The sequence below is a fragment of the Pinus tabuliformis genome, chromosome 8, assembly GCF_031772625.1.
Source record: "Pinus tabuliformis cultivar Carrire ecotype Pingquan chromosome 8, CPIR1, whole genome shotgun sequence".
Classification (NCBI taxonomy): Eukaryota; Viridiplantae; Streptophyta; class Pinopsida; order Pinales; family Pinaceae; genus Pinus; species Pinus tabuliformis.
Window position 1 is genome coordinate 1,268,335,539 of NC_142294.1, and position 23,228 is coordinate 1,268,358,766.

The window sequence follows — 23,228 nt, forward strand, 5'->3', positions numbered from 1 at the left end:
CTCCGTCGGGAAGGTGATGCTGGATTGGACCTCTCATGGTTGTATCACCGCCTGAACCTTACTTCCATATATTAATAAAGCATTTGAGGTTCTTCTATTCGCATGTGTTTCAATGGTGTATTGTCTTACTTGCGTCTTTGATTTATGCTAATCCTTGAATCGATTATGAATGCATGCCTCTTGTAGTTTCCTTTTCTTGTCTTATTTGCAGGATCTCGTGTAGCTGGGCCCGTGAAAAGACTTGGATCTGGGAGCAAGCGGCAAACGAAGGAGATTGGATCGACCATTTGCGCAAGACATCGGTAAGTGGATCTCTTCCTTCTATCTCTTGCATGTCATAAAGAAGAAACTTTAGATAGCTTTGCTTTCAGCTGTTGCTAAGGAACTGTCACCCTTAGAGTGGGTTAGGGTCATTCCGAGTTGGATACTTTCCCCCACAACACTCCCATAGCCCTAAAACACTCAATTATAAGATATGTTAACGTGATCACAAGATGAAAAACATAGTTACCGATCAAACGAGAAAATTATCTAATACCTATTTTTTTGAGGTAGCAAAAAATCACCCGATTTTGAAAAGTGGTGATTGAGAATACTCCTTTTTTTGGAGCATATTTTTGGCACTTTAAATTTTCTTATGTATCAAGTATGAATTTTTTTTTAATGGTAGTGATTTTCATGTTGATTTTGAAAAGTGTTGATGTAGCATCAACCCCTTTTCTTAGAGAATTGATTTTTGACACTTTAAATTTTCTAATGTCTTCTTCCCTGAGATATTTATTTTTTAAGTGTATTTATGTATTTGTGTGTTTTTATTTTTCATCTATCTTTTTTATAATGAAATCTTAATTTTTTTTGTGTAGTTAAAAAAAAATGGTCAATATTTTAAAGTTAGTATTTTCTATATGTTTAGGTAATGTTAATTAATATTTCAATGCACATAAAATAATTGTCACTAAAAAAAAAAAAATTAAACATTTGACAAAAAAATATACATTTTCAATATAAATATAATGAAAAAAATACACATTTTGAAACTTTTTGTCAAAAATGACATGTCAAATAAACGATTTATATGGGAAAATCCTAAGAAAAAAACTTTAAAAACTAGCATTTTTTTATGAATTTTATGTTTTACAAAAAAAAAAAGATTCACATAAAAAATTAAAGTGAAAATCAGATAATACAAATATTTAACATATAATAAAAATAATCAAATGTCCATTCTTCTCATAAAATTTCAAAGTCAAAACATTAAAAGTAAAACTAATGAATATATCTCAAAATTGAGTTTGATTTGCAAGCATAACTTAAATGTCATCAACAATATCATATAATTCATGCTCATCATCTTCTACAACTTCATTATTTTCTTCTTCGACAATATTTTCTCCTTGAGTTTCCTCATTTTCCTCTTCTAATGAATCTTTCATGTGTGCAAATTTCCCAATGTGTCCTTTTCCAATCATTCCATATAATGGTGGTTGAGGTTCCTTTGCCTTTTTTCCACACGTGATTCATTAAAATCTCCTTTCTTCAAACCAACTTTTTGCATTGCATCTCGAAGAAATTGAAGAGAATTAATTCTTTGTTGAATTAAATTGCATTGTAGTGGGTATTTTTCAATGGCAATGGAATTTCTTCCTTTTTGTAGGCAACATGCTAATGTTGTACCTAATTATCAAGCACAAAAAAAATAAGTAAGTAAATTAGTATAAACACATAAAAATAAAAAGAAAATATATATATATATATATATATATATATATATATATATATATATATATATATATATATATTAAAATTCAATTTATATAAGAAAACTTACCTAAACCGGAAAATAAATCCAAAACCCAACCCAATCTCCTTCATTTGAACATAAATATATAAGATAGTTAATCATTGCTTGTGATTTTTTATAAATGTTAACTATCTCTCATTTTTCATCTTTATCCTTATATGTTAACTTTATTATGACAACATCATGAACCAGTACTTGTCTATGACTCTTTCCATTTACTTGATTCAGAAGAATAGACTTATAGCTATCATATTTTGTCCAAAATTCAACATGGATGAACTCGCAATCACTTATAATTGGCTGATCTTCGAAAGAAATCAGATTTGACTTTTGCCTATAACATGACATAGTAAATTTTAATTAACTTGTACATAAAAAAAATAACATTAATCAAACATACAATTTCAATGTCTTAACCATGTAAGTTGCATCCTTGAGTTTTCTTTTCCCTTGAAGCTTGCTAATAACATTGCAAATTGTATGTCTCAATGAAATGTCACAAATCTCCAAAATGGTGATGTTGTGACTTCTTGAAAGCCCAGAACCACTTTATGAAAAATTTTATAACTGTAAGGCCCACTATCATACCCACTGTCTCAGAGATTGAAACAATGAGGAATGTCTCCAATAACTAGGGTATATTCCCTTTTAGGTATGATTTTTGCAATATTTTTACAATCACCTTGTATTATTTGATATTGGATAGTGTCTATCCCATTCCAAATGAAACGAGTAAGAGTAGGATCAAGTTCAACATTCCTAAGACGCTGCTTTCTCAGCCTTTCCAACTTAATTTTTTTCAATAAAGCTTTTGAAAGTATTTGGTACTCCACTCGCATCCTTATTTGATATATATAATGAAATAAAAAAATATAAGTAATAAAATAAAATAAAATTACATATGAATGTAAAAATCAACATACCTTTTTGAATGAAAGATAAAAAAAATTTAAGTGTTTCTATAGAACCTGATTCTAGGTAGTTGCATACAACATCATTCCAACTCTATTCATTCAACATCCTAATCATATGTTATTATATTTTCATATAAATCTTATGAGTAAATAAATAAAGTAAACAAATTTAGTATAGTGATATGTCTAAAAAATACTACCAACAACAATATGATATAGTTAAAAGAAAATTATAATCCAGGAAAAAGTAAAAATAATTCAACAAACTTACTTTTGAAATTCTTGGCACATTTTTTCCAATGACAATTCACCTGACTTCACACGACATAATATCGATTTGACTAGTTTGTCATCCTTCACTCCTTTCAATGTTCTCCAAGGTGTGATAGTCGTATCATCTTGAAGTTGCTTCATTTCAGGACCTATCTTACTGTTGGTACATATTATGGGTTTATACTTTTTAACCTTCTGACTTTTTATGACGGTATTCTCACACATGTCGAAAATGTCATCAATCAATTCCCATATCTCCCATGTTCTAAATGCCAATTGGAAAATGTTATCAATGTCTTTGAATAATTCTGAATTTACTTTGTCACCTTTTGAATTTATTTAATCCTCAATTTGATAACATGTTTCCATATAACATTCATTCAGAAATCTTAAACTGACTTTTGTCTTATCCCCACCACATTTTTCTACAAATTCATTATGAATAAATCTGACCCTTAGGGTGAAATTCATAGAAATTCTATACTCATTATCTGCATTATGATCCCATGCCAATAGTGTTTCCTTTGTTTCTGTTAAACCAGCATATATGATGCATTTCACTATTTTAAAAAGAGTGTTATTGGGATATTCCTCGATAAATTTTCTTTTGGCCTCTACTGAATGGTTCCCTCGAATTACATAATATTTGTATTCAAAAAATTGTGTCCTATCAAATGCCTCTTTGTTGGGAACTTGATTTGAATCAACAAGAACCACATAATCCACCACATGTGCATAGGGATTGTACTTGAACAATTCTTCCAAATTATGGACATGTATGTGATGTGCCTTTCTAATTTGATATTGAGATTGTCATTCATCTAACCTATAAAATTAGATGACATTAAGCTCAATTTTTTTTCCACCATTAATTAATTTAGTCTTCCTCAAGTGATCGTGAATGGAATTTTGTTTTCTTTTAATAATTCCATCCTCTAAATCAGCACTTGGTGTTATGATTTCTTCGTCGCCTTTAGAAATTTCACTTTGATCTTCATTGTTTTCTATGATTTTAATAGATTGACCAACTTTTGATTTCTTCTTCTTACTGGTTAACATATCTTATTCTACATAAACAATCTCCTCATCATCAAGTGGAAGAGAGACATCCATGACCAGTTTTCTTTTTGGTGTTTTATTTTTTTTCTCCTTTCCAACAACAGTTCTAACCTCCTCCTCACTAATGGTAACATATTTTGAGCTTCAGGTTCAGCTTCAACTGCCACATCTTCAAAAGAAATACGTTTACATTTGCTAGACTAAACCACCTTATGGATTCTTTGATGATCCCCTATGTGTACTATTGCAATGCACAGATCAAGAATCTTTGCTTCCTTCCCATTTCTTCTTCTGTCTTTGTATGTAAATTGTTGATCATATTCATAATATTTGTCTCTAGATAAAAAATACCCTCCAGCATCGTTGAAAGACTCTCAGCAAAACCCTATCAAAGAAAATACAATATGTCATTGATCAATTATTTATACAAAATTTAATGATCGTTACAATAATGCATAACACATAAAGATAAATAAGCATACTTACAATATTATTTGAAATGTTGGATGTGATTTCTTCACACAATGGTGTAGATTCTTCATATGTTTCATACTTAATCTTTAAGAGACAATATCTAACCTTTTCATGTGACTTGCGAAATTTTTCAAGAACATAAACAGTGTCTGCATTCGGCACCAAACATATATCGCGTGCTCTACCCATCACCTCATATGGTTCACCAAAGTTAATCATACCAGAGTATAGATAGATATGTGTACTATCATCATATTCAACATCTCTAACATGCCATGTAAAATTTGTTTTATTTATTTCTCATGAATTTCTCCATTCAGAAATAATATTTAATGTACTTGACGTGCAAGTTGCTTGACTTTTATGATGTTTCTCAGTTTGGGTACGTTCAACAATATTCATACAGCATCCAACCGCAACTTTAGATGATTGAATTGTTGTCCTTGTTCCAGTCATATTCATAGAGACCTTCCTTGATAAAACACATATATAACTTAAAAAAATTAATACTATAATTGTTATTTAAAACAAATTTAAATAATAATTAAAAAAATTATATGTAAATTTTAAAAATCATTAAAATTTTTATATATATAAAAAAATTATATATATATATAATATTAAAATTATTAAAAAAAATGTTATTAAATTTTATTTTTATTTTTTTTTAAATCATCTTTTTCCTCACTTTTTTAAATTGTTGCTATCTATAAAATTTTAAAATTTTAAATATATATATATATATATATATATATATATATATATATATATATATATATATATATATATATATATTATATAATATATTTTTTATATTTTTTAAAATATATATATATATATATATATATATATATATATATATGTTTTCTTTTCTTTTTTAGTTTAGTTTAATAAAAACAAAATTCACCCCTGGCCCAGTGGCCAATAGGCCACATGCCAAATCCGGGAATCAGCCTGCAGCTAATTCCCGCTGATCAAGGCCCTCGGCAGGCGGGGGGGTTGCACGCAACACCTCCCCACCTGCCCAGGCCCCCGGCGAGTGGCCAAAGGGCCGCAGACCGAATCTGGGAATATGACAATAAACTAATATAAAATATAAAAAACAATTAAAAAAAACTATAATTTTTTTTTAATTTAAAGTAAAAATATATATGTATATATATATATATTATTATAGTTTTTAAAAACTATATTTTAATTTAAGATAAAATAAAATTTCATATATATATATATATATATTAAAGCTATATTAATATAGTGTACTAAAATAAAAAAAAAAAAAAAACTTAAAAAAAAAACCAATATAAATGGTTTAAAAAAAATAATTCTTTTTTTTTGCATGTTTGGAAAGAAACAAAAACAATAAATGGATTTTTTTTCCTAATTGAACATTTTTTTACATGCGAGAATTGAAATGCTCCCCAAAAAAAAAAAAGAGAGAAAAAACAATAACACACATTTTTTCATTTCAATGGCCTAAAAATAAAAATAAAATCATAATTTTTCTACTAAAAATCCTACAAATTTGAGTTTTTTTTCATCTTCTTTGCTATAAAAATATAAAAAAATAGAATTCTTTGTGCAATGCGAAAAACTCTCGTAGAATGTGCTATCGATGACAATGCAACTCCTCCGCAAAATTGCTCTAAACTTTTTAACAAGACCGAGAAGACTTGATGTGGTGTGATTAATAGAAACAATGAATGTTATTTCATAGTGATAATTGTGGGATTTCTTTAGCGTTTCTCGAATGTGGGATTAAACTTAAAATATATATATATATATATCTATATATATATATGTTTAGGTTACTTTTCATTCATTGTGGGATAAGAAATAGAATATTAATTATAAAAAATAATTTAGTTACATAGTCAATGTTAAATCATTTAAATAGAAAAATTATTTTAATTTCGAATAAATGCATTAAACGGGAATTTATGTGGATATTTTGAATAGAAACTAGGGTGAAATTTTTCAAGACCAAAAGTTTAGTAATATGTTTTCAAGTAAGTTTTACACGAAGATTTTGGAGGGAAATATTTTAAAACAAAAATTTTGGCTCGAAAATTTTCAGCGAAAGTTTTGGGGAGAAACTTCAGAGGGAAAATTTTCGACGAAAAGATTTGGGGGGGAAGTTTTAGAGGGAAATTTTCAAATTCTAAGCTATAAATTGGCATTGGGAGAGAGTGCATTTGTATCATTCGACATCTTATGTTTGAAGATCATGGATTCTTCTGATAGTGAATTTTTTCTTTCTTTAGCATCGAAATCTTCATCATGCAACAACTCTATTCATTTTGATGAATGTAACAGGGATTCTTTCACTAGGAATAAAGAGAGAAATTTTCCACTTCATCTTAATCCTAAGGATGATGAGGCAATCATTGATGAAGGGCAGCAAAAATAATTTCCTCTAAATAGAGAGTCAATTTTTCCACTTAATACTAATCCTAAGGATTATGAGAGCACCACAAATGAAGGGTAGGATGAAGAATTTCCAGTAAATAGTTTGTCAAATTTTCCACTTATCCCTAATCCTAAGGATTACGAGAGAACCCTAATGAAGGGGGGGGGGGGGAGATTAAGCATTTTCAGAGTCAAATTTTCCACATAGTCCTAATCCTAAGGATTATGACAGCATCATTGATGAAGGGGGGGTGAAGAATTTCCAGAGTTAAATTTTCCACATAGTACTAATCCTAAGGATTATGAGGGAACCACTGAGGAAGGGGAGGGAAAGGATGAAAAATTTCCAGTAAATAGAGATTCAAAGTTTCCACTTAGTCCTAATCCTAAGGATTATGATATCACCGCTGAAGAAGGGGAGGATGAATAATTTCCATAAAATAGAAATTCAAAGTTTCAACTTAGTCTTAATCCCAAGGATTATGAGACCACCACTGATGAAGGGGAGGATGAATAATTTCCTGCAAATGATAATTTGACTATGAATAGAGAGTCATATTTTCCACTTAGTCATAATCCTAAGGATTATGCGAGCACTATTTATGAAGGGAAGGATGAAAATTTTATTGCAAATGATCATTTTAGAGGCACATATGTGAATAATGCAGTTTCTCTAAGTGAGTGTTTCAAAGGAAATCATGGTGATGACAAATTGAATCCTTCAAGGGATGATTTCAAAAGCAAGGACGAAGATGGTGAAGAATTTCGTTAAGTCAGGATTTCAAAATCACAGATGTTGGTAGTGAAGAATTTCCTTAAAGTGAGGATGATAATGAATATTTTCCAAGCAATGATGGTGATGAATTTTCCAACTATGTTTAGAATGATCATAGTAAGTATAATATTCCTCCTAATGATGATGAAAATTCTTCTACATAAAATAATGAAATGATGGAGATGTTGCAAGAAAATATTGTACCTAGGAGTAGGAGTAGACATTTTCATATCAATCCAAAATATTCCAGTTATACAAGGTTAAGAAAAGAATATCTCATAAGTAGAATTTCTATCGGTGATCTGATTTCAAGTGAATGTTGTTGAAAGGATTGCTTGAAACATATGGATTTCAAGTTTTCTTTGGGGAAAATGAAAAGATATTTGTCAATGAATAAAAGCATGCAATATTCATTTTTAGTGAGTTGCATGTAATCTACACTAGCAGGTTATGATTATCATATTGGGAATGTATTGATCTCTAGAAAGGCTTTCAAAATGTTGCATTCAATTGGTAATTTTCATTTGTCAAGAATCCAAGAAAGACTGGAAAAATATCCTACATATTATTTAGAATTACGTTATAAAAGAGAGGTTGGACCATCAGCAATTACTGCAATGTAATGGATTAAAGACTTATTTTCAAATCATGGAGAGTGTAAGCCAAATAAATACATAATACATATTCTAGATAATTTCTTAAGATGAGAAATCTACAACGTATATAGAGAATATGCAGAAGGTTCTGAAGGAAATGGTAATTTTATTATGTATTCATATTTTACAAGGATATGGAAGAACTAATTCAACAATGTTAGTATTCCTAAGAAGACAAGGATGGGGGTTTGCAATACATGTGCTTATCTTAAATCAATAAGGGATAAATTTCAAGGGGCAGAAAGAGGTATGCATTCATAAAATTATTTTTAAAAATTGAATAGTTATAAACTATGAAAATATATTTATTAATAGATTTGTTTTATTTTATATGCATATTCCATTGTCAAAGCACTTCAAGAGCATCGCAATTAGTAAATAAGTGAAAGACAAAAATTGCATAAGCATCAAAAGAAGTGTTATGATAATCCAAATAAATATTTGGGTTTGATAATTAATGGTATGGACCAAAAGAAAACACTTCCGCCAAATTTTGTCCACACACCAGAAAATTTACATGAAGAAAATTTTATTTGAGTGTACTTGGTTGGTTGCATGGTCTTTAATGGAAATATGTTGCAAGGGTTTACATCATAGCTCCAATTATTCATGATGATGCAAATCTTACCATAAGTATAATCCATGATGTGATTTATCATTGGTCTAGTATTCTTCCTAAATTTTTGTATATGTAATTAGACAACACAAGCCGTGGAAACAAAAATCAAGTTCTTTTTGGATATCTAAACATGCTTGTTGAACTGGGAATTTTTAAAAAGGTAAGGCCGGTTTCATTCTTGTTGGGCACACTCATAACCATATTGATAAGATTTTTAGTCGCTTTTCAGTAACATTGAAGAGGAAGGATCTTGGGAGCATGCCATCATTAATTGAATGTATTAAGAAATAATCCATTCCAAAGCATGTTTTTCATGTGTTGGAGGAAACTATTGACATGTGAAGGTTTATTATGGGATCGCATGTTGGGGATAAATGCATTGAACAACTTAATGACATTAGATTCTAGTGTCAATTTTCTATCAAAACAATTGATGGAAAAACACTTAGATGGGGCAATAAGTATGCAACTGTTGTAGAATGGTGGTTATCATCAGGTTTAGCATTTTTGAATTTCATTACATATCATCCAATATTTGCATCAAAGATAATATTATTATAGTCAATTGTTGAACTCCATAATGCATGAAGGCATAAGAGAGAGATAAATTATTCTGAACGCTTGGAAGAAATAAAAATATGTATTAGAGATACATATGAGTACTATGATGTTTTTGATTATGATTGGTGGGTGTCTTTTTTCAATAATCAAAGTGATATCATTTCACGATCCAGAAATGAAGATACACATTTAAACACTACAATTATTTGGCCACAAAATATGCCAAATGAACACAAGGAAAGATGCATTGTTGAATAGCAACAATCTCAAGGCATTATTAATTCTCAATAGGTAGAGGAAACAGAAATTTATATTGGTTGTATAAGATCACGTGCACAATGTAAAGCCATGGAAAACCTTTACAGGGGTTCTGCGCGGGATGTTAAGGAGGGTTGCATGATAGCAGTATTAGCAGATGGAGATCCACATGGATAACCATTCTGGGTTTCCAAGGTTATAAAATTCATTCAATAAAATTAATATATTACAGCTTTTGAAGTACATTGGTATGCCACAAATACCCACCCATTCAATGGTGTGTATAAGCCAGAGATGGTAGTTGATAAACAAATTGGCAGAAAGAGAAAAATAAAGGGTACAAATATAAATTATCGTCGCACAAACCTCTCAAAATTGGAGGATGTTGACATACTTGTCTATGACTTCAATTTAACAAATATAGGAACTCTTTGCTTCAAGACCATAGATATTTTGAAGAAGTTGCTACCAGAAGAAACAATGTTGAGATGGGAGTTTGTTGAACCTCGCCGTAGATGTAGAATACTTTTGCAACCTGATATAGTTGGCATGCATGTTGACTCAAATGGGGCTCTAGTTGATGAAAGAGAAGAATATGGGTCATCTTAATCTACATCCAATCATTCATCTAAAGATGTAGATTATGATGGTGTTCTAGAACCTATGGATGATTTTGAATAAACGTCTAAGACATTTTATGTAAATGATGCTTTCATGGTAACTTGAAATAAATATTTTGACTTCCATATGATCTTACATGAAGTTATGAGTCATTTATATGTTTGTTGGATTATATTTTTAATTATGAATAATCCATCTCTTTAGAGATGTTTGCATGGTAACTTGAAATAAATATTTTGACTTCCATATGATCTTACATGAAGTTATGAGTCATTTCTATGTTTGTTGGATTATATGTTTTAATTATGAAGAATTCATATCTTTGGAGATGTTTGTATGGTAACTTGAAATAAATATTTTGACTTCCATATAATCTTACATTAAGTTATGAGCCATTTCTATGCTTGTTGGATTATATTTTTTAATTAAAAGGAATTCATATCTTTTGAGATGTTTGCATGGTAACTTGAAATAAATATTTTGAATTCCATATGATCTTACATGAAGTTATTGGTCATTTCTATGTTAGATGGATTATATGTTTTAATTATGAAGAATCCATCTCTTTAGAATATCCACAATGCGATCAGGGGGGCTTCACTGGGGGAGCAATATCATACCACGTGAGTTCATATTTGGGGATATATATAGAAGAAAAAATGACATAATATATTTGGGGATATACAGGGGGTAAATGGTTTTCATACTCACAAATATAAAAAAATGGATCTTAAAGTTAATGAGAAAATATAAAGGGGTATAAAAAATGTTAAAGAAAAAATAGATCCTACAATATCTAGTGAAAGTAGGGGTTTTTTAAATTGGGAAGTTGTATTGAGTTCATATTGGTAAGGAGCTAAATAATGTGATTTTTAAAGGAATTTTCCAATATATAGTCAAATTAAGGGTATTGTTTAATATGCCACAAATGCACATGATATGTCAGAGGTTCACTATGTGAATCCCCAGTGAATGCAATAATGAATTACAAAAATAAAATGTATGTGATATCCAATCTAACAAAGTTGATATTTTGATTAAAAGTAAAGAAATATTAGAAATTAATGTTGATTTTTTAAAGTATACAATGATATTGCCATGATATTATTTATTGTTATCATTTGGTATACGATAGTTTTAAAAATGTTGAAATTTTATTGCCTCATTAAAAGGGACACTTTGTTCAGATGATTGATTTTTAGGTTTTTGTTGCAATAGGATAAGGTGTTTTACACTTAAATTTTAAAAGAGGTGTAGTTTTAGCCTTTAAAATAAAAATTACTCTTGGAATAATGAATCTTTCATTTACTTGTTTATTTTTAAAAATCTAGAGTCAAGATATTTTATCTTTAACAACATGGATGGAAATTGTTGCAATTGTTAAGATTTGAGACATGATATTTTATCTTTAACATCATGTCCATGAATTGTTGGAATTTTATAGTTTTTCAGAGTCCTCATATTTTATCTTTAATTCCATTGCTAAAAAGTGTCAAAATTGTAACCCGATTTTTTTTCTTTTGTTCCAGCATCAACACTTATTTTAATTTTTTTTGGTATTTTTTCATCCATTTTGAAAAAATAAATTGGTTTTTACTTCCATTTAAAAAAATGTTGAAAATTTACCCTAAAAAAAACATCATTCTAGCATACACAATTTTCATTTTTGGTTTTTTTCATGTTTTTTTGGGATTTTTGGGCTAGAGTACCCGTATTGACATAATAATTCTCATTTGATCAGTAACTATGTTGAGATAATATGAATGAGACTTTGATTTATGTGTGTATACACAAATAAGGTGATGTGTCCCTCAATAAATATGGGCATCCCCTAAAGATATCATTATGGGCCCACAAAAGAAGTGTACACTTCCTAAGAGATTTATTGAGCCTACATATGATATTTAAAAAGATCATCCTTAACCATCCACTGGGAGTAGTGCAATTGGAAATGGCCGAAAAATGAAGTCTCACCGAACTAGAAGTCTTGGGTTCATATCCTATGCAATCCCCCAAGAGAAAGCCTGGTGCCTATGGGGAGCTGCACAGATCGTAGGCGCCCTAGAGGTTTATTTAGTAGTTACGTGTCAAGCGGGTTGCTAGGTCCTCTGGGCTACAAAAAAAAAAACATTCATAACAATACCTAACAAGTTGTAGCAATTATAGAATAAATTATCTAGACTTTGAAAAAATTACAAGTGTGTAATGATATATGTGAATGGGTCATGGAAAAATGCATAGATTACACCATTGATTGAAATAAACACACTTGAGCTAAATAAGGGGATATGGAGAGAATATATTATAGTACATTATTGAAAATTTACTATGCCCCACATCGTTTAGTAGAGGGCTACATCACACCACTCGAAATAAATCCTTCATAAAACTATTAATGTCATCAATTGTTGGCATTCATCTCTAGGATGATTTAGGAGGGAGATGTTGTAATTCATGATAAACATTAGAATTCTAAGTAACAACTAATTATGTATAAAAAATCATCTTGATATTGATCATATAGTTTAATAAGAAAGTCAATTGTATTACATTTGTTATAAAAAACAATTAGAAATATAAGAAATAATGTCCCAAGACAGAGGAGATTCATATTAACAATGTGTGGATGGACCAACAAGATACTCTATTTCATCAATGAGAGTTGATATGGCCCATGTAGCTATAATAATTAGCATATATGTAGGAAGAGTAACAACTACGAGAAAATTATGGAATGCATCACTCTCATCATTGAGTAATGGAGATAAATTATTTGGAGCATCAACTGCATGAGGACTTCATAAGCCACTCACACATATTCATCTGAAACATTATCACTAGATAAGCCACCAATAATATTTTCCTTGAAAAATAAAGACACGTACGCAAATTAAACACTAGATGGCTTGTCAATAAGGTTTTCATTAGCCGTATGTAGCTACCAAATTATTGTAGGTTTACTTGAGAGGGAACTTGTAAATTTATAAGAGGACCAACATCATATTAGGAAGGAGAAGTGTCCATTATAAAGTGGTGGATATAATATAGAATATGACATATATGGTGAAGAGAAACAACTTTATCCATGGAATCATGCCAAGTATAATACTATAAAAGAAGTAATGGCAGTGACCTTGATGAATCATTAGTAGGAACATATTCAAGAATATTCTCCCTATATTCAACCATACTTACGAGTGGTGTGGCCATAAAGGTAGTATCCCTTAAAATTTTCATTGTATACAACCATAGAATATCAAAAATATATAGATATAAATATGTTTGATCTTCCATTAGGAGCATTGGCTCATGCACTAGATCTAAAATTTATAAAAAGTAAAATGGAAGTTCGTATGTCATACTAGTTTTAATAAGAAGTCATACCCATGACATCATGAGTGATTGTTTTAATGATGATATTGGTTGCACAAAGAACTACCTCACCCCATAATGTAATATTCATTTTCTTATAGAAAAGCATACAAAAAAACACATACATGATAGAATATTATTCCATTTTCATATTCCCTTCTATTGTGGAATGTACGGAATGGTTTTTGTCCAAGAGATTGTATTATATAGTAAAATGACTAGAAATATTTTTTAATATATTTACTTCCACCATCAATCACAAGATGATTTATGTTCTTATTTATTTTTTTCCACTAGATATTTGAATTCCTAAAAAATTCTAAACCTTTAATCCTTACTTTTAGTGATATATACCCACAAATCGCTAAAGGTAAAGAAGTACTTAAGGTCCCAATAGAAGATGTATCCACCAGTTATGTCTATCACTATGAACCAATGCATGAAAATAGAAATCTCTCCTCACTTTTTTCTTAGTAAAGGACTCTTTCCATTACACACTCATCATAGGCATCATCGAATGGTTCAGTCCATGGAAGGTCATCAACCACAGGTAGTCAACTCATACATACCAAGGGCCCACAATTGGAATGACCAAGACATTGATACCATAGTATGTTGGATGTAATTAGCATTGACTACCATAGAAACAAATAATTTATTCTTTGAGGAATATAGAGTCTTACCATTTTGTATAAATGATCAAATTTATCACAATTTCATGATGTAATCACCTTGAAGACGTCACTCGTGTACTTTACATCTTATTGATCAAGAACAAATTCCACTCTTTTGTTGGTGTTTATAATGTGGTAAATAGAAAGAAGATTTGGTCCAAAAACTAGAACATGAAGAACATATCTAAACATGTTTTTATCAATGATGGCATTTCCATGACCTAAAACCTATAGTTTGAGTTGTCACCAATGAAAAATTACTTGTAATTGTATTGTTGGCTATAATTTGAGAGAAAGTTCTTATGTTTAGCTAGTGTCTCTATTATTGTTAAAAATTCAATAATCCCCAAAACCAAAAGTTTGGGGACCCATATTTTATCATGAATTTATTTCAAAACATTATGGTGCACCCATTTCAAGATATTTTTCAATTTTATCTTTGAAATATAATGTATGGTTGGTTGGGTAACTAAAATTGTAGATTAAGGGGGTTGTTTGAACCTATTATCAATTGTTTTTTCTTTCTTTTTTTTGTATGAGTGATTAGAATTGATTGCTAGAATTTTCAATCCATTTTTTTCACAAAATGATGTTTATTTAATTCAAACTTATCTTAAAAGGGGTGTGGGGGAGGTCATTGAGTATAAGAAATTTTTTACTTATTTAGACATTAAAGAACCACAAGAAATAAATATCATAAGCAGAAAATGAATCACAATATATAAGTGGAAACCCTTTCAAGAGAAGACCACAAAAAATTCTTATATAGTTTTTATTTTTAGGTTTCAACCGAATGTTAAAATAATTTATAGGTAATAAACTGCCAGAGACACCAATCCTCTCAACTTCAAAAATTTGTAGGCCCCAACCTACTAGAGACACCAACCCCCTCATCTTCAAGGATTTTTAGACACCAACTTACTAAAGAAAGAAATCCCCTCTACTAAAAGTGTTTGTAGGCACCAACCTACTAGAGACATCTATCCCCTCTATAATATGATGTATAACATGTTCTACAAATGTGGAATCTACTTCTCTGAATTATGATATGATATTTGACTCTACATAGTAACTCCTCACTATGTTATTTGGACCAAACAGTTCCTTCAATTAATTTTCTTTTAAATTACACTAAAGAAGTATATTTTGTGATTACTAAAATAGTGGAAATCTAACGTAACACATTCATAATACTTTAGATAGTTGGTCACTTCCTCTAATCCCAATTTTTCAAAACTTGGTGCTTATAATCCTTAGCACCATATCATATTTCCTTGTAATGCATCTGAGAGGTTATTTGGTCCTCGTAATGCTTTGACTCCAACTTGGGGTTCTAGAGGCCCTGACCTCCAAAATTTTGATGAATACCAGCATCTCAAAAAATAATCCAAGATTATCTAACACTAGAAAACATCACAAAAGAAACTTACTTTGGCCCTAAATGACAATAATATTATTCTATACACTAGTACAAAATGGCTAATTAGTTACTAAAAAAATGACTAAAATTTGCATATAAACGACTATTTTTCAGTCGATGACTAATAGTGGCTAATTTACAATATCTTATAACGCGGCCAACTTTTAGTCTTTTTTAGCTTATTCATTAATTGGTTGTCTCAAATTTATTGTCTAGTAGTATATTTAGTCATAAATTTTGTCATTTATTTAGTCATTTATTGCCACAATTAATGACAAAATACACAACAAAATATACTACTATATGATCACCTGAGAAAACCGAATAATGACCACAGAGATATGACCAAAATGTTGGTCACATTATAAGATACTATAAATTAGCTACTAATACTCATATATATGCGAATTTTAGTCATTATTTGAAACAAATTAATGAGCAAAGAAATATGACTAAATTTTGGTCGTGTTATAAGATACTGTAAATTAGCTACTACTAGTCGTATATATGAAAAATTTAGTCATCATTTGTAATCACAAATTTATCATTTACAATAGTCATTTTTTTTTGTAGTTTCATATTCTTTGTATAAATGACTCATTTAGTAGTTTATATTGATTTCATTTTCTTTCATTAATAATCATTATAAATGACTAATTTATTCATCATATATTCATTTTATTTGTATTAATCATTAATCGATATAAACTACTAATTTAGTACTTTTAGATTAATTTTATGTGTTTATTATTAATGAACATAAATTAATTAGTATGTTTTTGCGACTAAATTAAAGAAAGGAAAAAAAAATGGCATGCAATATTCATGTTCATCTAATATGAAAACGCAAAGTTACATACAATACTAAAAAATATCAAATAAATAATTTCGGCCACAAATTATGAAATGTCAAATATTACAATATGATATGCCAACTTAATATTGGTTAGACTACAATTTACACATGAAATATTGTTCCATCACTTCAAAACGTTATCGTTGTGTTGCCAAGGCACTACAGGTGAATTCACCAACTCTACAGACTTGACCATCAATATATATGTGTGTGTGTTATGTAGGGTAGTAGCTTTAAGAGTATCACTAGTATGGTTCTCTATTGGCTCCAAAATGCCTTCCACTCCACCAAGAGCCTGAATAACATATGTTCAATAATTATTCATATTCCACAGCTTCCCATCATGTCATTGATGAGTCCACCAAAATGGATTTAGTTTGAACACCTGATATTGTTTGAAGTCTTTTCGTACCCTCCAACCTTTATCATAAGCCAATGTGCATCTATATTTTTTAAAGAGAGTATTAATGCGAGGAATACCTTTTTCCCATGAATGTTGTAATATCCAAGCAAAATAAGTAATTATTGTAAACATAGTAGGTTCAATAATTATAAAGAGAATCTAGTAGAAAGAATACCTCAATATCCTCTAGAATTTGTTGTTTATTATGAGTCAGTGCTTCCTGCCTCTTTAAAGAATATTCATCCCAAACACATTGAGATTTTATGGATTCACTCTCCTAGGGCCACCATATACCATATTGCTATCTTAGCCCACAACTTTGAACTTGCACTTTTAAACAGATTCAACAAGAGAAAAAATGCTTACAATTACTTGTATGTATTGATACAAATTTGGAATAGGTTGATCTTCCTCATGGCTCATGCCACTATGGAAGTGTGTAACACCAATAACTATTTGTAGACTATAATGTAGGTGACTTTGTGGGATTGAAATATGGCCCATATATAGCATTACAATCCCTCTAATTGCCTTGGGTGTATAGAATATAACAGGAGGAAACCTAATTTACAAAACATAAATTTTCATAATAATATTCAAATCTAACCAAGAAATTTCAACTTACTGAGTGTTTCCTTTATGCACATTTTTGTCCTTTTCCTATGAAAATACACAAGATACCTACTTGGCATCTTGGAGTTCAAACCAATCCTTATACGTGTTTGAATTTTATTTTCACATTTGATAAGGAGATCAAGAAGCTCCTATGTATGCATCGTTGCTTCATGGAAATAGGTTATGATCCCTGCACCAATAAAAGAAGACAAACTGGTACATAATAAGCGTCTAAAATAAGAAAATTTATTCAAATTGACAATCTAAAATAGCTTACAGCATCATGCAAGAAAAGGCATGAAAAACTAGTACAATTCAGTATGTAATAACTAGAATCACTTACCTAATAGTAAAGTATTCCATTTGTTTACAATTTTGATAAAGGTTGTTGACCCTAATGATATGAGGAACTGCTTAACACAATTCTCAAATACCTTCATGTGTTCAACATCAACTCGCAATAAATAAACAATATTGCGCTCTTTAGTCTACTCATTTTGAAAATTCTAGACTCCATCCTTCGTATTGCTAAATTCTTGTTGAGACATTCTTATCTTTGGTAATACTCAAACCTCAAATCCACACCTACACATAAAAAATCCACAGAAAAAAAATAAAATAAATAATAAATAAAATAAAATAAAATAATAAATAAATAAATAAATTATATATATATATATATATATATATTAATTAATTAATTAATTTTATCCTTTTTCATAAACAATATAACTTATCAATACATGGAAACAAATAAGCTAGTTGGGCAAGGAGGAATTACATGTTGAAAAGAAAATTTGGGTTGTCTATGCTATAAACAGAGACAAAATTGTTCTTCCATTTTAATTTTGTGACACTACGGGGGAATCTATTCTTTATATCCCATAAAATACTCCTCCCAAGATTAACTACAAAATATTCAAGGGACCAGATACAATTGATTTTATATTTGATAAATCTTAGGTGCCTTGAGATTTTACTAAAAGAAATAAAAACAAAAAACCAAAGGAAAAAAACCACTTTAATGTCATGTTTCATTAGCTTCATACGAGAATATCTAGTACAACACTTTCTATTGTTGTAGCTATCCATGTTTTCATTGTTCAGATCTAGATTTTTGTAAGGTAGCGTTGGATAAGATCCCTTCCCTCTTCATGAGTGAATCTAAAAAGAATGTGCACCTTGTCAATATAACAAGAATACAATATTATAGGATGCCTTGTCTCCATTGTTATATCCCAATAAGTAGTAACCATTTGGCATCTATAGAGGACCAACTATTTCACTTTCCAGAGTCAAACCAAGGACCAAGAGATCCAAGACCATACCATAATATTGCACAACAAAGGAGGTAAAATGAAGACCTTGAATCATCCCATAGGAATTGATATGGATCATATATTTGTATGATAGAAAATTGTTGTTTTTTGTAGTAACATAATCAACAATGTTGTGGTCGAGGACCAAACACAGAAGCCTCCAATAATTATTAATTCAGATTATAGAAAAATAACTGATTCAAAATAAAGATTTTTAGTTCTCACAAGCTAACAACATACAAAAAAAATACCTTTTAATGTTTTCAAATCTATTTTTTCAAAGAACTTTTCAATTTCTTTTTAAAGCATCACACGACATTGACCTTCACTGGTATTCCATATATCCTGTAAATTATTGATTCTTTGTGTTGACACATAATCATTGGGATTCGGTGAATATTTGTAAATAATGGAAATAGTAAATAATGGAGAATAGGAAAATGAAGATACAGTGGGAGGTGAAGCCGAAGAATCTCTCCCTCATTGTATATATCCTTGAGAAATCTTAAGGAAGAAATGTAATGCATTTGAGGAGTTACCTCCTAGCGTGGCTTTGTTTCAGAGCCAACTCCATTTTTAGCCTTCATTCTCTTTGTAACTCCCTTTTTCCATTTCTATGCTCTTTCCCATTTCTGCAGTCTGTCATATTCTCTATCATGTGTTAGTATTATTCCACTCTATTTCCACTTCTCCACTACGTTCAATGCATAATTTGATACCACAGTGAGTTGTTGCAATATCATATAACAACACTCCCATAACTCGTGTTTTTATTGTGGTGGTATAAACCTCACACTCATTTTCTTTTACTTTTCATGACATAAGGACTACTCACATCTTCCATGGCCTCCTTTGTAGCGGTTTCCTCCATACATGCTTACATATTCAACTGTATATTAACACTACTACATCCTACATCAGTTGAATGTTTCCTCCACTACGTTATTACCACAGTGGCTATGCTCACGCCTCCCATAAGCCTCAATCTCTCGGCCCTCTCTCGATAGCCATCAGCCTCTCGGCCCTCTCGACTTCTCTATCCCATACTCGATCCCCTTAAAATCACTCCGCTCTGAATTATCCTAGCCTGCTTCTCACCTGCAAAGGTTTGTCTCGCCACTGCGCATTTAACCCAGAACACTACACCATATGCATTAGACCCTCTCCCTCGAGCATTAATACCCACCGTCCATATGCATTAATACCCACACATACACTGGTTATACCCCCTAGTTATACCCACTGGTTATATCCACGCTACTTTGATCTACATCATAAGATCCATATGCTGCTTTGATATGGTTTCACTAGGAGGTGTTGTGTATGGAGGAACATGGGAAAGTATGGTTGATGGTTTATAGTTTAAACTTTGGTGATGTACTTTGTGCTTGATTCATACATTATTTCATGTGTTTGTTAAGCCCACACACCATAACTCACAGTTTTCCTCCCCCATATTTTCCCACCCCCACATACCACTTTCCCCAAGTAATAATTTTCCAAAGTATTACCTCTATCCTACATATTAGAGTGAATTTTTTTTACAATTTTACACCAAAATTGTGTTTTTTTACCACTACGAGTGAATTTTTCTTATATATTGCAGCAAAGTACATTTTTACAAAATATACATTTTTAAATGCATTAATTGATCTCTATAGTTGGATTAGTTCTCTCTGGTAAAGAGAACTATCCATAATGGTCGTAGAAGATAAAACACACTCTCATTTTCAATGATCTATGGAAAGGATTTGTGTAGGAGAAGGAGATAATGAACCTGCAAAGCCCACCTCAGATAAGGATTTTTCCATTTTGGAAAACAAGAACATTAAGGCCTATGCATTGATTGTAGCATTTTTAAATTAGAGGTGAGTAGCCATATTTCACCATTTTCAAATGCTTTTGAAGCCTTACAGAAGTTGAAGGAACTCTATGACTCACACTATGAACTTGAAGTTGTCCAATTGATGATTAAATTGTTTAGCCTTGAATTGAAAAATGATGATCATCTTGCTTTAGCATCATAAGTATGATCTAGTATGTATGATATCAAATCCACTGATGTTCAACTAGACATTCCTATTATAGATTTTTCAAGGCACTTGATCCCGCTTATTCAAATTATCTTGAGTCATTGCAAGCAAATAAAAACCTCAAAGAGATTACATTTGACTCCCTTGTGAAGAAATTTGTTGAGAGAGAGAAAAATTTTGGGAAGAAGACAGCTTCTCAGTCTTCTCAAGACTTTGTGTGTCTTGCACATGGAGAGATGAATAATTCTCAAGATTCTTCTAAAGGAAGAGGTGGTCGAAGAGGAAGCGGAAGAATAAATTTTAGAGGCAGGGGGGCAGATACTCTCAAGGAGAAAATTCTAATCTTCATTGCATATGTTGCAATAGAGATGGACATGATGCATCTACATGTAAGTTTCCTTGGGACATAATTGCGCAGGAAATAAATCAAGCCAAATGTATAACCATTGACAAAGAGAAAGGTAAAGCACCTAAATCCGCTCACTATGTTGTGGCACATTGTAATATTGGAGTAACTGAAGACTTTTTTAATGCTTCACTTGCTTCTCGGAAAAAGGATTGGTTGCTTGATTCACGAGAAACTTGCCACATGACTTTTAGAAGAGATTTTTTTGAAGAATTTACTGAAAATGTTGATGGAGAAGTCTATTTTGAAGACAAATCAAAACTCAAGCAATTAGGGCTTGGCACAATCAGGCTCAAATTGCTTGGTCTTCCAAACTTTCTATTGCATGATGTTTTATATCTCCCATAGCTAAGGAGAAACTTGTTGTCCTTGGTCCACATCCCCCGGCAAGGACACTCCATTCATATGTTTGATGGCAAGATTGAGGTCATAAAAACATTAGATCACTCACTTGTCGTGATGGGGATAGAAGAAGAAAAAATTCTGAAGTTGCAAGGTACCCCTGCTCATGCACAAAATTTCTCATACAGTTCTCATTATGATGAAGGTACATTTCCATCAAGTCTTTTATGGCATTCTAGATTTGGACACATGAACTATGACATCCTTCGTTTGTTGAAGAAAAATGGTGTTACTGGTTTGCCTACAATTCCTAGGAAACTTAAGCAATGTGATGCTTGTATTGTAGGAAAGCATAGAAAATGGTCTTTTCATGATTCACATTTGAAGGCACATAGAAAACTTGAACTCATTCATTTAGATTTATGTGGTCTAATGCTTGTTCCTTCTGTAAATGGAAATAAATATATGATGAAATTTATTGATGACTACACCAAAATGTGTTGGGTTTATTTATTGAAGAACAAATCTAATGCTTTTCAAACATTCAAGAACTTTCATACCTAGATTGAAAATGATTCACAATCTCATATTGGCTCTATTCGCACTGATAATGGAAAAGAATACACTTCAAAGTAACTTGAAAACTATCTTTGCCAACATGGGATCAAACATCAAAGAAATGTGCCTTATAACCCCCAACAGAATAGAGTAGCTGAAAGAATGAACAAAACAATCTTAAATATGGTACGTTCCATGATGTTTTTCAAGAATCTCAAATTGATGTTTCGGGCTAATGCAGTTCTATGTGTTGTGTATGTAAAGAATATATGTCCATCTAATGCTATTAGAAACAAGATTCCTTATGAAATGTGGTATGGCCACACTCCTTCGGTAAAGCATCTCAAGCTCTTTGGTTCCACCTATTATGCCTTGATACGAAAAGAACAAAGAAACAAAGTTGGTGCAAGGAGTTGTAAGTGTATATTCTTGGGGTATTCAAATACCTCCAAATCATACCATATCTATGATGAAGTTAATAAGAATTTTGTTGTAGCTGGAGGTGTAATCTTTCTTGAACCTTCCAAAGATAACAATGTTGTTGAGTGGCATCCTGATCGCTTGGATAGATTCGGACATGAAAAATCATTTCAAGAATTTGATAATAAGTTTCCACATATTGAAGGGGGATTCCTATACTGAATTAATCTGTGGAATCATCTTCTAAAGCACTCTTTCCCCCACATGAAGCTATATCCACTGATGATACTTTGAGTGATGTGATTGACAGAATTGGGAGACTCAATCTTGATTCAAACCCAACTCAGCAAACTCAGCAACCTGGACCATCTCAGAAAGGTCCTCCAAAAT

The 23,228-nt window shown here is 30.9% G+C and overlaps 1 pseudogene; it reads right to left on the reverse strand.

Annotated features, from left to right (window-relative positions):
• Positions 1 to 5,470: 5,470 nt before the first annotated feature.
• LOC149239997 (pre-mRNA-processing-splicing factor 8A-like) overlaps positions 5,471 to 23,228 on the reverse strand; it is a 44,453-nt pseudogene continuing 26,695 nt past the window's right edge.